Source organism: Capsicum annuum, chromosome 1 (genome assembly GCF_002878395.1).
Source record: "Capsicum annuum cultivar UCD-10X-F1 chromosome 1, UCD10Xv1.1, whole genome shotgun sequence".
NCBI classification, from domain to species: Eukaryota; Viridiplantae; Streptophyta; class Magnoliopsida; order Solanales; family Solanaceae; genus Capsicum; species Capsicum annuum.
Window position 1 is genome coordinate 64661764 of NC_061111.1, and position 19065 is coordinate 64680828.

At 33.7% G+C, this 19065-nt stretch overlaps 1 pseudogene; it reads left to right on the plus strand.

Moving 5' to 3' along the window:
* Positions 1-19065, plus strand: part of LOC124897730 — a 103574-nt pseudogene that overhangs the window by 25386 nt on the left and 59123 nt on the right.

Sequence of the window (19065 nt, forward strand, 5' to 3'; positions counted from 1 at the left end):
TTCAGGGTGTGTGTAAGGCTGGTAGTGGTGTATGTTTTGGGTGTGGCAAGCTAGACCACAGGGTTAGAGAGTGTCCAGTAGTTTCTCATAGGGGAAAGGATTTATGCCAACAAGGTCAGTCTAATTTGTCATCAGCTCCAGCAAGTCAACCGACTAAGCAAGGCGCCACTTCCACTGCCACCAATGGTCAGTTCCAGAATATATTGGATGAACTCTAGTCATGATAGGATCATGAAAGTTCTTCTGACATAGTTACGGGTACGTTACAAGTCTTTTATCTACGTATTAAAGCTTTATTAGACCAAAAGCTTCACTCTTCTTTGTAACCCCCTATATAGTAGTTGATTATGGTGTTAGTCCCGAATCTTTAGCAGAACCTTTATCAGTGTCTAGTACAGTAGGTAGCTCCATTGTAGCCAGGCGGGTATACAAGAACTACGCAGTTATAGTGTCCTAGAGAACTACCTCAGCGGATCTTATGGAGATAGAGATGACTGATTTTGATGTCATTCTCAGCATAGATTTCCTCCACTCAAGTTATTCCTTAGTTGATTCCAAAAATATAGTCGTTCAGTTTTAGTTTCCCAATGAACAACTCATTGAGTTAAGGGGTAGTACCTCTGTGCTTAGGGGTCAAATTGTTTCTTATATTCAGGAGAGAAAAATTATATCTAAGGGGTGTGTTTACCATCTTGTTTAATTCAAAGACTCTGGTTCTGAGACTCCAAGTCTCGAATCTGTTTAGTAGTAAGGGAATTTCTAGATGTGTTCACTGAAGACCTCCTTGGAGTTCATCCTAAAAGGGAAATTGTATTCGAAATAGATCTCCTTCAAGATACCCAGCCTCTCTCTATTTTTCCCTAAAAAATGGATCCAACTGAGCTTAGAGAATGGAAAGAACAGTTGAAATATCTCTTAGAGAAGAGATTCATCAGACCCAATATTTCTCCATGGAAAGCTCTAATCGGTTTCATGTGTAAGAAAGATGGTTCTCTCAGAATGTGCATCAATTACCATTAGTTGAACAAAGTCACAATTTAGAATTAATATCCACTCCTCAGAATTGATAAATAGTTTGACCAAATTTAGGGTGACAGTTATTTCTCTAAGATAGACCTAAGATCCGGCTACCATCAGCATAAAGTCAGAGAATATAACATTTCGAAGACAACATTCATAAGTTGGTATGGTCACTTCGAATTCCTTGTTATGTCTTTTGGACTAACTAATTCCCCTGCAACTTTCATATACTTGATGAATAGAGAGTTCAAGCAGTACTTGGATATGTTCGTCATAGTCTTCATTGATGATATTCTTCTCCATTCGCGTAGTGAAAATGATTATGTAGACCATCTTAGAATTGCATTCTAGACTCTTAGAGCCCATCAGTTATTCGCCAAATTCAGTTAGTGTAAGTTTTGGATAAGATCAGTAGCTTTCCATAGCCATATTGCCTCCGATGATGGCATTTGAGTTGACCCTTAAAAGACCAAAGTAGTGAGAAACTGGCCAAACCTACCTTTCCATCAGATATCAGGAGTTTCTTGGGTTTGGATGGCTATTACAGATGGTTTGTTGAAGGGTTATCTTCTATTTCATCCCCATGCCTCTATTGACTCAGAAGAAAGTCAAATTTCAGTGGTCAGATTCTTGTAAGAATAGTTTTCAGGAGTTGAAGATTCGACTCAATTCAACCCAGTATTGACTTTTCAAGATGGTTCAGATGGGTTTATAGTTTATTGTGATTCTTCCAGAGTTGGTCTTGATTGTGTATTGATGCATAGAGGTAGGGTCATAGCCTATGCCTCAAGATAGCTTAAATCCCATGAAAGAATTAGCGTATATAAAATTTTCTTCACATACATTAATTATTATAATTATTTTATCATAGATTTTAAGAGTCATATTTTAGGACTTCTTTTTATGTACTGGTATAAAACGAACATATCATATTTTTAAGGAGTTTAAAAATCTTATTTTATCATGATGCTTTATTTCTTTTCATATATTTAGCAGTTAATATTACAAATATAGTGATTTAAAAACTAGAGAAAATAAGTGAAAAGGATATTTTATGTATTACAAGCTCCATTAATTAAGGGCAGAAAGTTCGAAACAACATTTCTAAGTTTTTTCATACTATTAATATATTAAAAATAAAGATAAAGATTATATATTAAAGATTAAAGATATAAATGTTGACTCCTTTTTTTTATTGGTCAACATATAAGATAAGAATGACAAGTGAAATTGGAAAGTTGTAATGAAATACATCCAAGTATAAAACATTATTTATTTATATTTAGTTTCTTACCATTTGAATATAGTGATGATTGTTTTGTTGCTAAAGTTTTGAATAAGATAAATCACCATCAGAAGACAAAACATATAAAGGCAAGACGAAAGATTTGCATTACTAGTTTGTCTGAGTGCTTTTGAAGGTATGTTCGATTTCAACTTCTTTTATCTTTTATGTCCACGAGTCATACTCTTGAAGCAATTTATGTGTGACATGTGAGTTTTTTGTTCCTCTATAAACACATTTCATTAACTTATATGTGTAATGCTACTGCTTTAGGTGGGGAGAAATGGTTTTCCAACCATTTGTAATTTTTTCTTTTTAGTTTTATGTCTCTATTATAAAAAAAACTCTTCAATTTTACATATAAATCATTATTTTATACGTAACAATCTTAAAAGACCATTTCTACTATTTAATATGTATGAGAGAGAGAGAGAGATTTTATTTTCTCATTTTTTTAGGTCGGTTTAGTTTTGAGCATTTTATTTATTGAACTATATGAAATCCATTGATGGATTTTTGACAAACTTATTAATGTGTTAAAATTTTTCTATTTCTAACTCAAGAGAAAGATATATAAAAAATGTAGAGTTTCACTGAGTGGGGTTAAATTCTACAATCATCAATTATGATAAGGTAAATGATAATAAATTTTGGGAGAAATGATTTTTTATTCCATTACAAATTTCTTTCATTCTAGGAATTTTTATAAGATATCTACATCAAAAAATTAATTTCTTCTAGTCAAATTGTAAAAAGATAAGAAATCTAATTTCCTCCGATCCAAAAAGAATTTAATATTTTTGAGAACTATAAAAAATTTATTATAAGTCACAATAACTTACAATTTAAAATATTTAAAAAATTGATGAAAAGAATATTGGTTAAAACTTGTTTGACTCTCAAAATTAGAAGGTGCCAAAAGAAGAGAATAATTTATTTTCTCTTTCCTTTTTTTTCCCATCAGTTTGGTTTTTGTTTGTTTATCTTTTTTTTTTCTTTTTATATTTCCTTCTAGAATAATCGAAAGAGATATAACACAATCACTTCATATTAATGAAAGTTCATTAAAAAATTTTATATAACATGTCGGATCTGATGGACTTCACTTTCATGAAGCAATGGCCTCTAATGATGAGCATAACCAAAATGTGGCAGTTGAAAAACCCTCAAAAATTGAAAGAGTAGAAAAATCTACCAAAAAACCGGGCAAATTAAGTAATATTGCTTTCAGCTAAAAAGAAAAACTAAGACCAAAACAAACAATTTTATGGACTTTCAGATCTTTACAACAGAGAAAAAGGTGTTGGGTTAAAAATTGAGAGGGCGTCATGCGTACGCTTAAAGTTTGCAAATAATAGGAAGGTAAGTCAGATGACAAAGAAAATAATACTTAAAAAGCATAAAATTATTATATATTTTGGTCAAACGACCTACATACAAAAAACTAATATTGAAAAAAACATAAAACCTATTGAGAGAAAATCTCTCTCTAAACCCGACTCTTTTAACGACTACATTGAGGATACTACTATGTTATTGTACGAGAAGGAAGCGGTTCCATTTATAGAGTTACAAAATTTTTCCTCTTAGAAAGAGGTTTGCCAAATATGGAAAAATTATATTTTCCTTTAAGGAAAAATAAAAGTAATTATGGTTATTTTTATTTTCCTTCCGCTAAAAAGTAAAAACTTAATTTTGTTAAGAAAATTAGGAAAAAACCCTAAAAATCTCCCTGTTTTGGCTTGATTTTCTAGCAAAATATTCTTGATCCTCCTCCTTCACATGATCTTCATATATCAATGATCTTCATATATCATTGCCGCTTGCCATGATTAAAAGTTGATATGGGTTAAAAATTGGAGCCCTATGCATTAAAAATATAAACATGGGTTGAAATTATTGGAGCCCTTTGTTATAAGTAAACAGGGTTGAAAATGAAGCCTTATGCATTGAATGTAAGCACAAGTTAACAGTGGAGCTCATGCATTAAAAATAAATGCACGATTTGAAAAGAATCCAAGCATTGAAAGTAGCCCATAAACATGGGTTGAAAATTAATTTGGTTTTATAGATGGAGTAGCAGTAGGATTGTTGAAAATTTGTTTGAAACTTTTCTCCATATGTAGCTAAACAAAATCGTCATTATTGCCAAATTGTTGCAACTTGTTTTTGAAACTTCTTTGAACATGTTTAATCTGGTCTCACCACACCATTGGACCTTTGAACCATAGCCTCTATACAACTTGTTGGGTTCAAAATCGAGAGGGCGTCATGTGGAAGCTTAAAGTTTGCAAACAATAGGACGGTAATTCAGATGACAAAAAAAATAATACCAAAAAGGCATAAAATCATTATATGTTTTGGCCAAACGTCCTACTTATTAAAAACTAATATTGACAAAAAAAATATAAAACCTATTGAGAGAAAATCTTTCCCTAAACCAGACTTTTTTAACGACTACATTGTGGATGCTACTGTGTTATTGTATAAGAAGGAAGAGGTTCTATTTATATAGTTTCAAAATCTTTCCTTTTTGAAAAAGGTTTGCCAAATATTGAAAAGAATTATATTTTTCTTTTAGGAAAAATAAAAGTAATTATGGGTACTTTTATTATCTTTCCAAGAAAATGTAAAAAACAATTTTTGTAAGAAAATCAGGGCACAAACTCTAACAAATCTACCTTTTTAACTTGATTTTATGGAAAAATATTCTTGATCCTCCTTCTTCACACGATCTTCATATATCAATGATCATTATATATCACTGCTAATTACCATGATTAAAAGTTGGTATGAGTTAAAAATTGGAGCCATATTGTCACGACCCGAACTGGGGCCCTGGCCGTGACAAGTATCCTGAACCATGAAGGCTCGAAACACCCCTATCTGTCTGGTAATCATGCACATAATTCATATGATCAAAGTAATGCGGAAGAAAAACAATAATATGGAAACATGGTCATAAATATGAAAAAGAACAATAACGGGGAAATAAATTTCCCACAACATGAATCAACCTCTAAACAACCGTCTGCAAAAATCTCTAACAAATGACTGAGTCAAGTAACTGTATATAAACTGGGACAAGGACCCTAGTAGAACCCAAAACATAATATAAGATAAAGGACTGCTGGACATAAGGCCTTCCGAAATATAGAAGGCTCACTACTTGTCTCTGCAACTCTGTCTGAAAGATCTACTGATTCTCTTGACCCCTAGACTAAGCCTCCGAACCTGAGAGTTGGGAAGAGAGGGGGTCAGCACAAAAGTACTGGCACACATAGTTTTCAAAATAAAACATAATATTTTTACAAAATATGGTTGAGATCCATTACAAAGTAATTTCATATCAAATAATTTTAAAACACATGGGCATAATGACATAGTTTCTCAACAACAATGAAATGCAACTGAGCTAGGTTGAATACCCTACATAATTTACACCAACTTTCAAACCTCGATTTTCGCCAAGATTACAGTATAAGTGAGGGAGAGACACACAAGACTACGAAGCATGGTGTCTCGACCCAATGGTAGTGCCTAAGATCACTTAGCCCGGGATCCTACCTATAGTCTTAATTTGGGAATGACATAAAGTCAAGTACACAAGATCACTTATCCTGGTACCAAATTCCCATGTCGGCAAACACAGTTTCCAGCAATGAGCCCTTACACTCAAACACCTTCTTTGTGCATCCACCTATCTCATGTAAAATCAATGAATTCAAACTTCATTTAATTCAATCACGTATCATATTCTGTATGGTATCGTCATACCCGACTTGCAAGTCATCAATATCACATCCATATACGCATAATCATGTAAAAACCAAGGTGCTTCATCATTTATAAGTGGTGAACAATAATTTTTCAAATTCATGCTCTCTTTTGTTGGTCACAATATGATATGGGGTATCAAGACATTATCATGGGAATTTGAAAGCAATTTATCATTCATATTTATCAAACTTCCATGGAAAATCTCAAATCACATATGCATGGTTTCAACCATTGAAGTATATAGGCAAACAATTCCCATGACATAAAGAAAAATGACTTAGAAATCATATTGGAAGCAAGTTATTAGCATTTGATTGAAAATCCCCATTTAAAAGCATGCATGTTCATAAAAACTACACCCATGAGATTTTAGGATAACCCCACGTACCTCTATTTATCTAAGATACTAGATGTTTATTGAAGCTCGCGAATTGGTGATTCCGAATATGTAATTATCTTCGAAAACCTACAGTTGAATCTTGAAATATTTGGGTTTTTATTTTGATAAGGAGAGTTCTTGAGCAATTTTGGAAAAAGTATGTGTATTATGGTTTTTGAGGGATTAAATCTCGTGTTGGTGGTATATATAAGGGTGGAGGATGACCAAAATACCCCTAAGAAACAATTAAGGTCAAATCTGTCCCTCTGTTGATCTTGAAATTTTTACTCATATACTCAAATTGGATGAAACCAACTGAATTTGAAAAAGGACTCAAAGAGATTTCGTTTGATATATTATAGCTCACACAGTTCATTATATACAGGGAGTTATGATCATTTTAAGTTGACCCTGAAATGCTGTAAACTGGGCAATAGGCTATGCGTTTTGGTACTGTTTTGAAATCCAAACGCAGCCTTATGCGTTTCAAAAAATTCCTAAACTTATCTGAGACGTACTATAAGCTTTCCCGATTGTAACGCAACTTGAAAATCCAAAAATGGATGTCGGAAAGGTTGAAAAGTTGTATCCCGAAGATAGCCAGCTAAAATGACTTTAAGTCCTCATTATACTTAGAAAAGATATTCTAGTTATTAGCCCCTCAAACATAACACTAAATATGAAATCAACTCGAGAATTTTATGGGGGATTACTCTAGGAGTGATTACCACACGTATGATAAAAAATAATAATTCAGTTCGGGTCTATACGTAGGAACGACGGTCTAAACTCTAGCCCGAACATATGGGGTGTTACATTATCTCCCCCTTAGGATCATTCGTCCTTGAATGATGAGTAGGAAATTTTTAAAACCTTAAAGATATGGAATAACGGGGACACAACATGTCATCTAATAAAGAATACACTGATCTGAAATATGACCATATGGCTGGAACTACTGATATTCTAAATTCTTATATCGGACACGCATATCTTATGCATGGAATACACGACTGAAGTTGTTCATAAGCTGAATTCTCATAATGAACATGCATATCTAATGCATGGATCTGTGACTGAGTTGTTCTCATGAACGCAGGACTAAATACACTGATAAGCTGAACTTTTTCTATTGAACATGCATTTCTAATGCACGCATATCTGACTGGACTAACGTATGAATATATGACTGTTTACGCAATGATAACTGGTGCAAGGCTTTTAATATGAATCTCTGCATGCAACTGAATGAGGTATCTCCCCCCTTGGGACACTATGTCCCTCTATGAATGCTCAAATATACAACATTCTACACCACGCTATTATTCTAAACCATATGATGCCACCTTCTATACCTCTTTTAAAGATCACATTCTAAGCATAACATGCCTTCCCACTTCAATGACTACTCTGAACTCTTAATATGAAGTTTCTAATGCATATTACGACCTTCCACTACAATCCCAAAATGTCATTCAAGCCTAATTTATAACCACAAGTTAAATTCAAGGAAAACACCCATAAATACATACTTCACATAGTTTCTAAACTATTATCAATATAACTGCCACGCGCTATCCTAAAAACATACACACACAAACTTTTCCACTAAACATCACATGTATCAAAGAATTGTCCCCAAATCTTACTTCATACTTATGGCCTTATCTAAACAAGCGTATTATGAACTTCCATCAACAAGAACATTTACATTATCACCACTATCAGTGCATAAGGAGGGTTACTAAAAGGTTAAAACATAAGACCTTGAAGCATGAGAAGATTTTTATACGGGACTGAGCACACTATAAAGAGTGAGTACATGCGTCATGAGTTGCATGACCTCAACTAGAGTTCCTAACATAAGGAATGTGATTCCGACTACTTGAATGAACTAGAACACATTATCTTGGAACTGGAAGAGTACGTGACTCTCTATTATATACAGGAATCATGAACTATGATCACAGAACTGAATCATAAGGCATGAGTAAGCATCCGGATAACTGAAAAAAAATATTACTGAGGTAGGAATGGGTTAAGATTCCCCCTAACTTTCTGATGTTTTAAATCATACTGCATCACTATTAGAATCCGAGAGCCTTACTTGGTCATTCGTTTTGTTATCTTCCCCTTAGCTTCAAGTCATCATCTAGAGTTTGTGAGCCTTTACCAGATTCCAACTGAACTACACTTACAGCACTCTAGGGTCTGAAAAAAATAACAATACATGCATATCATAGAACTTAGCCCGAATGACTACCTTTCGGGATACACTCTATTTTTCTCTACCCACCAATAGTCATGGTATAATTCTTGCACACTTACTAACACTTAACATGGATATCACCAAGCCTTTGATGAACCATATCTCTTTCGACAGAGGCTACAACTATTGAGACTCCAAATTTATATCCCTCCACTATGAGAATCAAGATCATCGCAAAAGGCCCAACACTATCAATCAAAACACCTTAACATGGCTATTTAGATCTCCATATGCCATCTAACTAGTATTTCTCCACTTAACAATTCAATGGTACCACTAGCCACACAATCTATGTAATAGTCTTAGAAAACTATGCCGCAACCTCATATCACCTTGGCATACTTCTACAACATACCTATAACATTATACTTCATTACGAATCAATTTAAACCTAAGTCATTTCATACACCGTTCAAGCCTATTATATCACTTTCATATAACTAACATCATTGATCAAGAAATCATCACATCCACCTTTATGAACTTCAACTATTCAAACTTAATGTCTAGTGCTAAACATGATTGTACAACCCAACCTTACGCATGATTCTCACTTGGAAATCAGGAAATAAACATCAAGAAACACTAGTACACTAGAACTTCATAACAACAATAATCGACCTTGACCTTACGATCTTCCTTATCATAACTCATTAGCACGTACTATTTCAATAAATCAAGACTGCTAATATTTATTCCAACAAATATACATCATTAATCTTATACCACTATTCTTTCATTCACATCCTACATTAAATTCAAGCCAATGGTCTAGCATCAATCATCAACCACCAATGACGAGTGCAACATAACATTCTAATCCATCAAATTGGAACATTCTATCCCAAATACTTCAAAATCGTCTACATACTTTATCATAAGTAGCACTAGTTTACAACTATCAACAAAAGAAGGTCAAGGGGGTAAAGTTATATAATAGACATGATCAACCTTAATCTTATATTATACCCCCATACAATCTTTTCTACTTATACGGATTTCTCACCTCATACTAACTCACTCAATGATACATTTAGACTACCTTCAATTTCCACTACAACCATGAGTCTATAATTATAACTTACTGGCTAATATAACTATTTTCACACTTCAAGCAACCGACAAATCATCCTGACTAACAACTTCTTCTCTACCTTATACTAAACTATCATGCAAGGACGAATCACCTCTTTACCAACTCAATCTCATGCAAACAGATTCAGCTATACATATATTAAACCAACACAAGAACAACAAGTTGGACAACAGCTTGCTAGTGAATCAAAATAGGCCTCACGGCTTCACTAGACTTACATTTTTTTTTTTCAAAAACACCATGATAACCACATAATATTTAATGGTCTAAGAATATACCTCTTATTCTATATAAATAAAAACCTGAGTAAAACACTTTCCCTATGGACTATCATACCGTCCACACGTGATACTAGCTACCCCATTAGTTTATCACTATAAAGGGGTAAATCATCCTAAAACATCAGTTATTCAACTATAACTATTTAGTTAAACAAAATTCACCCTCACTGTGACCTCTAAACTTGTGACTTCACATCACCAATTTCGTAGCCCCACATCACTACCAATAGGTCATGCCACCAATACTTTAACATATATTTCTACTCGGGTGGAAATACAGTTCCAACATTCTGCTATACCTCATTATCTCTGAAGTGTGACATTGGCAACATAAGTTCTGGAAAGGACTGAATACACTTAATACTGCAGGCTGAAAAGCATGATTTCATTAAAATCAAGGTTCACACTAGAATTAATACATTCTAAAGTACTAACGGACTCTTCTCTAGTCCTTGCAGAAATCTTATATGATTCGATCAGAAAGAACCATACCATTTAGACTCCAAACTTCTATACTTTAATCAGCCCAATAATAAGACATCTCTGAGAATATCCGAGTAAGGAAAGAATTGGGATGACTATTACTTTTGTATGGGCGACACCATAGCACAAATTTTGAGTTTGAAAGGGGAGCATTTTGACTCTATTGCATGAAATACACCATGAAGAAGGGGAAACATTCCTAAACACCTAGTAGCCTCCTGCTTATAAGTGTGGCGTGATACACACCCATAAACAAGAATCTACCCGACGCGATTTTGCTGACACCCTAGGACCATAGACCGTGCTTTGATACCAAGTTTGTCACGATCCAAACTGGGGCTTAGCTGTGATGAGTATCCTAAATCATGAATGCCCAAAACACCCTTATTTGTCTAGTAATCATGCACATAATTCATATGATCAAAGTAATCCAGAAGAAATACAATAATACGAAAACATGGTCATAAATATGAAAAAGAATAATAATGGGAAAATAAAGTTCCCACAACGTGAATCAACCTCTAAACAACCATCTGCAAAAATCTCTAACAAATGACTGAGTTAAGTAACTGTATATAAACTGGGACAAGTCCCCCAGTAGACCCCAAAACTTAATATAAGATAAAGGACTGTTGGACATAAGGCCTTCCGAAATATAGAAGGTTCGCCACTTGTCTCTGCAACTCTGTCTGAAAGATCTACTAATTCTCTTGACCCCTAGATTGAGCCTCCGAACCTGAGAGTTAGAAGGGGAGGGGGTCAGCACAAAAGTACTGGCATGCAGAGATATCAAAACAAAACATAATATTTTTACAAAATATGGTTGAGAGCCATTATAAATCAATTTCATATCAAATCATTTAAAAGCAAGTTATTAGCATTTGATTGAAAACTCCCATTTAAAAGCATACATATTCATAAAAACTACACCCATGAGATTTTAGGATAACCCCACGTACCTCTATTTCTGAAGATACTAGATGTTTCTTGAAGCTCACGGATTGGTGATTCTGAATATGTAAATATCCTAAAAAACCTACGGTCGAATCTTGAACTATTTGGGTTTTTATTTTGAAACCCTAAGGAGAGTTCTTGAGAAATTTTGGGGAAAGTATGTGTATTATGTTGTTTGAGGGATTAAATCCCGTGTTGTTGGTATATATAGGGGTGGAGGATGACCAGAATTCCCATAAGGAACAATTAAGGTCAAATCTATCCCTCAGTTGACAGTTTGATGGGCTGGAGAAAATCGATTATAAATTTTTACTCATATACTCAAATGGAATGAAACCAACTTATTTTGAAAGAGAACGCAAATAGCTTTAGTTTGATATATTATAGCTCGCAGAGTTCACTATATACAGGGATTTATGTGTTTTAAGTTGACCCTGAAATGCTGAAAACTGGGCTATAGGCTATGCATTTTGCTATTGTTTTGAAATTCAAATGCAGCCTTATGCGTTTCGAAAAATTCCAAAACTTATCCGAGATATACTATGAGCTTTTCCGATCATAACGCAGCTTGAAAATCTAAAAATGGATGTAAGATACCCAGCTAAAATGATTCTAAGTCCTCATTATACTTAGAAAAAATATTCTAGTTATTAGCCCCTCAAACATAACAGTAAAGATGAAATCGACTAAAGAATTTTATGGGGCATTGCTCTAGGAGTAATTACCACATTTTTGTTAATAAATAAGAATTCAGTTCGGGTCAATATACGTACTAATGACGGTCTAAACTCTAGCCCGAACATACGGGGTGTTACACATATGCATGAAAAATAAAAACATGGGTTGAAATTAATGGAGCCCTTTGTTATAAGTAAACAGGGTTGAAAGTGAAGCCTTGTTCATTGTAAGTAAGAACAGGTTAATAGTGAAGCACATGTGTTAAAAATAAATGCATGAGTTGAAAAGAGCCCAAGCATTGAAAGTAAGCAGGGGTTAAAAGTTGGATCCCATCCCATAAACCTGGGTTGAAAATTAATTTGGTTTTAAATATGAATTAGCAGCAAGATTGTTGAAAATTTATTTGAAACCTTTCTCACATGTAGCTAAATAAAATCGTCATTATCGCCAAACTGTTGCAACATGTTTTTGAAACTGCTTAGAACCTATTTAATCTCGTCTCACCTCACCATTAAACCTTTGAATCATAGACACTGAAACCACTTATTGGGTTCAAAATTGAGATTGCGTCATGCGGAAGCTTAAAGTTTGCAAACAATAGAACAGTAATTCAACTGACAAAGAAAACAATACTAAAAAGGCATAAAATTATTAGATTTTTTGGTCAAACGACCTACATATTAAAAACTAATATTGAAAAAAAACCATAAAACCTATACAGAGAAAATTTCTTCCTAAACCATACTTTTTTAACGACTATATTGTGGATGATACTGTGTTATTGAAAGATATTGAAGGGGTTATATTTATAGAGTTCTAAAATCTTTCCTCTTAGAAAGATGTTTGCAAAATATGGTAAAGAATTATTTTTTTCTTCTAGAAAAAATAAAAATAATTATGGTTATTTTTATTTTTCTTGAAAGAAAAAGTTAAAACTTAATTTTGGAAAAAAAATCTGTATAAAAACCCTAACAAAGGGTACAATCCAACCAATATAAAAAGAAAAACATTCCACTAAGTTGGGAGTTAGCTACATTTAGTTAACATAATTGAGAGGATCTGCAACAAAATAATAAATCATTTCTTAAATCTAACAACATCTGTGGATCAAGACGGTGGATTCATGAAGTTGATTTTCTTTATTTGTGGGTCTCTTGGTGGTGGTTTAAGGATGTTTTTAACAACATCAACACGTTTCATTTTAATGACTGTCTTGCCATAAGCCAAAGCAGCTTCATCAGCAGTGTTGATGTTCCTACCCAAACTTGATCATTCGTTCTTGGCTCTCGAACCTCTACCACCCACTTGCTTCACTTTCTTTGTCTAACTCTTTTGTACTTTTTCACCTTTTCTTGCGGCAGCTTGAGATCTCTCTCCATAGAATTTTCGGCTGAAATTGCCTCAATGTTTTCATTCTTGATGATGGTTTCCTCTTCACATGACTTTTCATGTCTCTGGTGTCTTTCATTTGGACCTCCCTTCCTCCTTATTAGACAGCTTTATTTGATCGTAACCCAACAAATGAGTTTCAACCGTATTAGGGCTGACAAAGGAACTTCCTCCGACTTGATTGGTCCATTTTACAGTAACAACAATTTTTGACTACTTTTGGTGACCTACGTTTTGTGATGCTCTTCGTTGGCTGCCAAGGCTTTACTAAAGAGAAAATAACAAAGAACATTGAATGTACATTAACTTTATTTATGATATGGAATTCTTTCTTTATATCTAAATATAAAAATATTCATTGAACATTTCATCAATAATCATACCCTATGTCTTCATAATTTTCTAGACGGAATATAAAAGATAATCGGAATGAACAAGCAAATTAATTACATAACTCCCTACTTTAAAAATCATGTTATATCATATATTTTTGTATGTATAAAAACAAACCTGTATGTATCTGTCGGCATTCAACTTCGAAAAATATATACATGTTTATGATTCTTTATGGACATATATTGGTGTTAAGTTTTGCTATATCTGTCATAATACACAAGCACAAATCTGCATTAAATATTTGTGACTACAAACTCAAACGTCACATATAGATCACATAAAAAATGTGACTGGAAATCAAAAAGAAGATAAAAGAAATTAGAATAGAAGTGAACACAAAAATCAAGAAATTTTTCTGGTTCTTTTTTTCCTTTCTATTGCAGCTTTGGTACCTACGAAGTAGTGTGAGTATATATTTTTTCATTGGTACTTGGCATGAGGTGCATGTAGAGGCAGATGTGTTTTCTCTTGAGAAGTAATAGTTGAAATAATAAAATTTTGTCTATAACTCATCTTTGGGAAAGAATCATTTATTTCTTCTTTCCAAAACAAATATTTACACATGTGGTGATAATTTTGTATCTTAGTCTAAAATTAGTACATAAGTTATCACGACAAAAATCTAATAAACTTTCAATGATGCCTATTTCCAAAAAAGGTATGAGAACAACAAACATGTCACACAACTAATGAAAATGTATAATTAGCTTTTCCTAGAACCAACCATCACGTGTAAAACTTTATCCCATTCCATATTGATTGATTGGTTTAAAGTCACAAATAATACAACAGGTTTTGTAAATGCAGTAAATGATAAAATTTAGGGATAACTGATCTTATTTTTAGACACAAAAAGGTCATTGTTTTCTATTCAAATTGTAAAAAGGCAGTAGATCTCATTTCCACCAAAGAAAATTCAATATTTGGGAACTATATAAAAATATAAGTTACAACAACTGACAATTAAAAATATTCAAAAGCTACCATAAGGAGAGAGTATTTTTTTTCCTTTCCTTTTTGTCTATATGATATAGGATTCAGTTATGGAGGGAGGTGTTTAGATAGGATATGTCGTAGCTTCATATTAACAATGACATGATTTCATATAGAAAGGTGTGGACTTTGCGTATTATGGTAGAAGGTTAGTAGGGAGTAGAGTGTTGTCTTTCCTTTCATAAAGGTTTATGGTTGTTGGTTTCTATTGTAGTATTATTCACATCCTTGTGGTTCTTACTTTTGATATCCATTGTCATGTATTGTTTATTGTGTTTCGATTATCACATTATTTTGCTGTTGTTATTTTTTTGGTGTAGCCTCTTCGCTCCTTTTTGTATTAAAATTATGCTTTTTTCACTGTTTTCTTCTTCTTGTACTTGAATTTGTTGCACTTGGGCTGAGGGTCTCTTGAAAACGGTCTCTCCATGGAATGATCCGTGCATGCTATACCCTTCTCAAACCCTATTTGTGGAAATTCATTACTGTTGTTTGGTATTTGATTCGGCAGTTCGCTATTTGCTTCTTTTTGTTCATTTTATTTGAATTCCCTACTAGAAAAATTAGAATAGAGATAATATGCTTGTTTAGTTGATGGACTCTTCCTACTTTACTTGATCTATTTCATGAAGCAATGGCCTCTAAAGATGAGAGTCACCCTAATGTTGCAATCAAGAAAATCATAAAAATTAAGAGAAACAAAAATCCACCAACAAAGTGGACCAAAGTTTTGTTGTCTTGCTCCATGTTGTATGTATTTAGATGCCGGAAAATGATACCACAACTCGTCTAGTGTCAAGGAGGAAACTCTTCTAGGAGAGAAGTCCAAGCATCATAAAAAGATATGGATAAAGTAAATCATAATTGAAAATGGAATGACCAGGGTCATTTAAAAGAACACGTCCATAGTGAAGAAGCTGCTTCAAGAAACATGAAGAACTACAAGAGATTTAGACAATGAATATGTGGGAAATGGGTAGCAGAGATTCGAGACTAAAGACACAACACTGAACATTGGTTAGTCACTTTTGGCACTACTAACGAAGCTGTGTTAGTGTATCATAAGTCATCTATTGAAATAAATGGTGCTAATGCTTTGGAAAATAGCCTAGAGTCACAACCAAAGAGAATCAACCCCAAAAAGACAAAAGGTGGATCCATAGTTTAGTTAAACTTGATTGGTTCAGCCTTCCATAGGCAGTTCAACTTCATTGATTGGGATGTTCTTACAGTATGTACAGTGGTTCTGTTATTACTTTAATTCATTGTATAATGCAACATGGTTTAGTTAATCGGGCTTATACTTCATTTCAAAGATTCTCATTTTTACAATTCATTTCTATATTTAAATATTTGTAATTCCCTGTATTTTCAAACTAGAAATCGGACCGTCCTTCCTATGTGTATAAACTCTAATCCCATGACTCATATTTAAATTCATGTGTCATGATCTTTATCCTAGTGTGTTAAGTGATTATGAGGTGAAAAATGTTCATGGAAATCACTTAGAGTAAATTTGAGCTAAGAGCCTTCGAATCGTATTCGATTCTACCAGGATCAACCTTAAATATGTATAACTTTTGATATACATAGAATTTTACAGCTCAAGACCCACCAAATTGTAGGTAATTTAATTATCTTTGAAACAATACCAATTTCTCCATAATGCTATACCCGAGTGAAAAGTTATGACATTTTTTGTGAGAGGAAGTAGGCTGACGCGATGCACCGGTCATCGACGCGACACGATGGCCAACGCATTACGAAACTGTTTCACATGCTATTTCAGGTCCTAAAGTGTTTAGGGACACTTTGGTCACTTTTTTTCACCCAAATCCGTCCATTACACTTTATTTCAGCCCTTAAAAGTATAATACAAACTATTATTCAATCTTTCTCCCAAAAAAAAAACCTAACCACCTCTCAAGAACAAGATTCAATTCTTCTTCTATAAGATCAATAATTTAAGCCTTTCAATTCAAGATTTCTCAAGAAAAGTTTCTAGAATAGGGTTCCATTCTTCAAATTAAGGAACTTAAGGTATGTGGGACTATCCTCAAACTCCATGGGCATAGATTTTACTAGTTTTATCAAATTTAATGATTTATAATAGTGTTGCAAACTAAGGGATTTTGAATATTTTTTCGAAAAGCATGTTATTAAATCGTTTTGATGAAAATATATGTATTGTGTTGAACCTTTTTTGTGGTAATCAAATATTAACCCTTTTATGTAAACATATATATAGTTTGGAATGTTTAACTGAGAGCATGAACAATGAATTTTCCCTATCTTGTTGTGAAATAAAGTGAATATTTGTATGGTGAGTGATTTTTGAAAGCATGAATTTTGATTTTAAAATAAGTTTCTCAACATCATGGTGTTGGACATGGTTTATATATGATGAGAGAGAGTTTCATGCTATAACTGCATTCTTTCTTTAAAGAGAAAGAATTGCATGTGATTGAATATATTGACATGACTACAACATCTTTTGAATCTTGCAAAGAGAGGATAAATGCCTAAGTTTTCTTGAGATTTCAAAGTGAGGACTCTATTGTGATATTATGAATCTTGGGTGGTCATGTGCATGTTTTGAATATGATGGGCTGTGAATTTGATCTGATATTGACTTGCAATTTAGGGTATGACGATACCAGGTGATAGTATGCCCTTAACAGAACAAATGATGAATTTTTTGAATTTATGAAGAATGGTTTTAAAGAACTAAAAGTTGGGCTTAAGTGAGTTAGATGGTTACCCGAAGAAAGCACGAGTCAAGAAACTCAATGCGGAGAACCGTGCTTTACCGACTCAGGAGTTTTAGCACCATGTATGTGGTGTTGTGTGCCTTGATTTATGTTGTCCCAACTTAGGACTACAGTTAGGAGCCATTCATTGTGGTCTTGTGCCCTACCATGACATATTAACCGGTACTCCAGCCCTTGCGACAAACTTTGATTGGGGGCTTAGCCGCCGAGTCCAGGGCGGATCTGTTATAGCCCGTGGGATGATCAGAATTATAGGGTGTACCAACTAGCTCAGGAGAAAATAGAAAGTGAGTCAGAATTTCCAAGAGTTGTTGAAATTCATTTCAGTATGCCCATGTGTTTTCACTTAGGCATTATATTCATTGTTTTAAAAAATGCTCTCATTACGTGATATAAAAATATATTATTTAGGGTTGTTTCACATACCAGTACATTTTGTATTGACCCCCTACATTTCAGGTTCTGAGGCCCAGTCTAGCAGTCCTGCTACATAGTAGATTATTGTCAGGTATTCAGAGTTGGTGAGCCTCACATCGGAAGGCTTCTTGTTTACGTATATTGATTTTATTGTTTTTAGTTCATGGCATGACTGGGAGCCTTGTTCCAGTTTCAAACAGATTATTATTTTCAATTGTAGTATAGATTTTGCAGACGTGCATTAGATGGTTTGAGTTTTATTGAACTTATGTATGCATTACTCATTTGAGATATTAAACTGACCATGTTTACATTTATTTTCCATATTTTCTTACATTATATGAATTGTGTATATGATTTCCAGTTAGAGAAGGGCTCTCATACCTTCATGGTTTTGGATGTCTGTCACGACCAGGGCCTCGGTTCGGATCGTGTCAATATTATTACTGTGTCAAGGTAAACAATAACTTAGCCAGGAGGTGTGTGAGATTGGTTGTATTGGGTTTGGGAAGGGTAGAGGTCAGCCGAAAGAAGTACACTATTACCAAGTGCAATACGGAAAAGCAGAAAAATCTTCCACCGAATTTTTAAAAAACTGATGAAAGTTAAGAGTTCGAACAAACATCCATAGGCTTCTAAACCTGCTGTTTCTACTACCCCGGCAAAGAAGAAGCCTCTCTAATATGGATGCAAACCTAGGAGATTAAAATTACACTGAGATCTGAATCGACATAAAATATTAGGTGATTTTTTTTGATGTACTTGAGTTGTGGTGTGCATAATTGCAAGAAATAAAGTAATATTGCTTTCAGCTAAAGATAATTAAAAGTAAGGATACCTAGATATAGCCAGAAAAACTAAAACCAAAGAAACA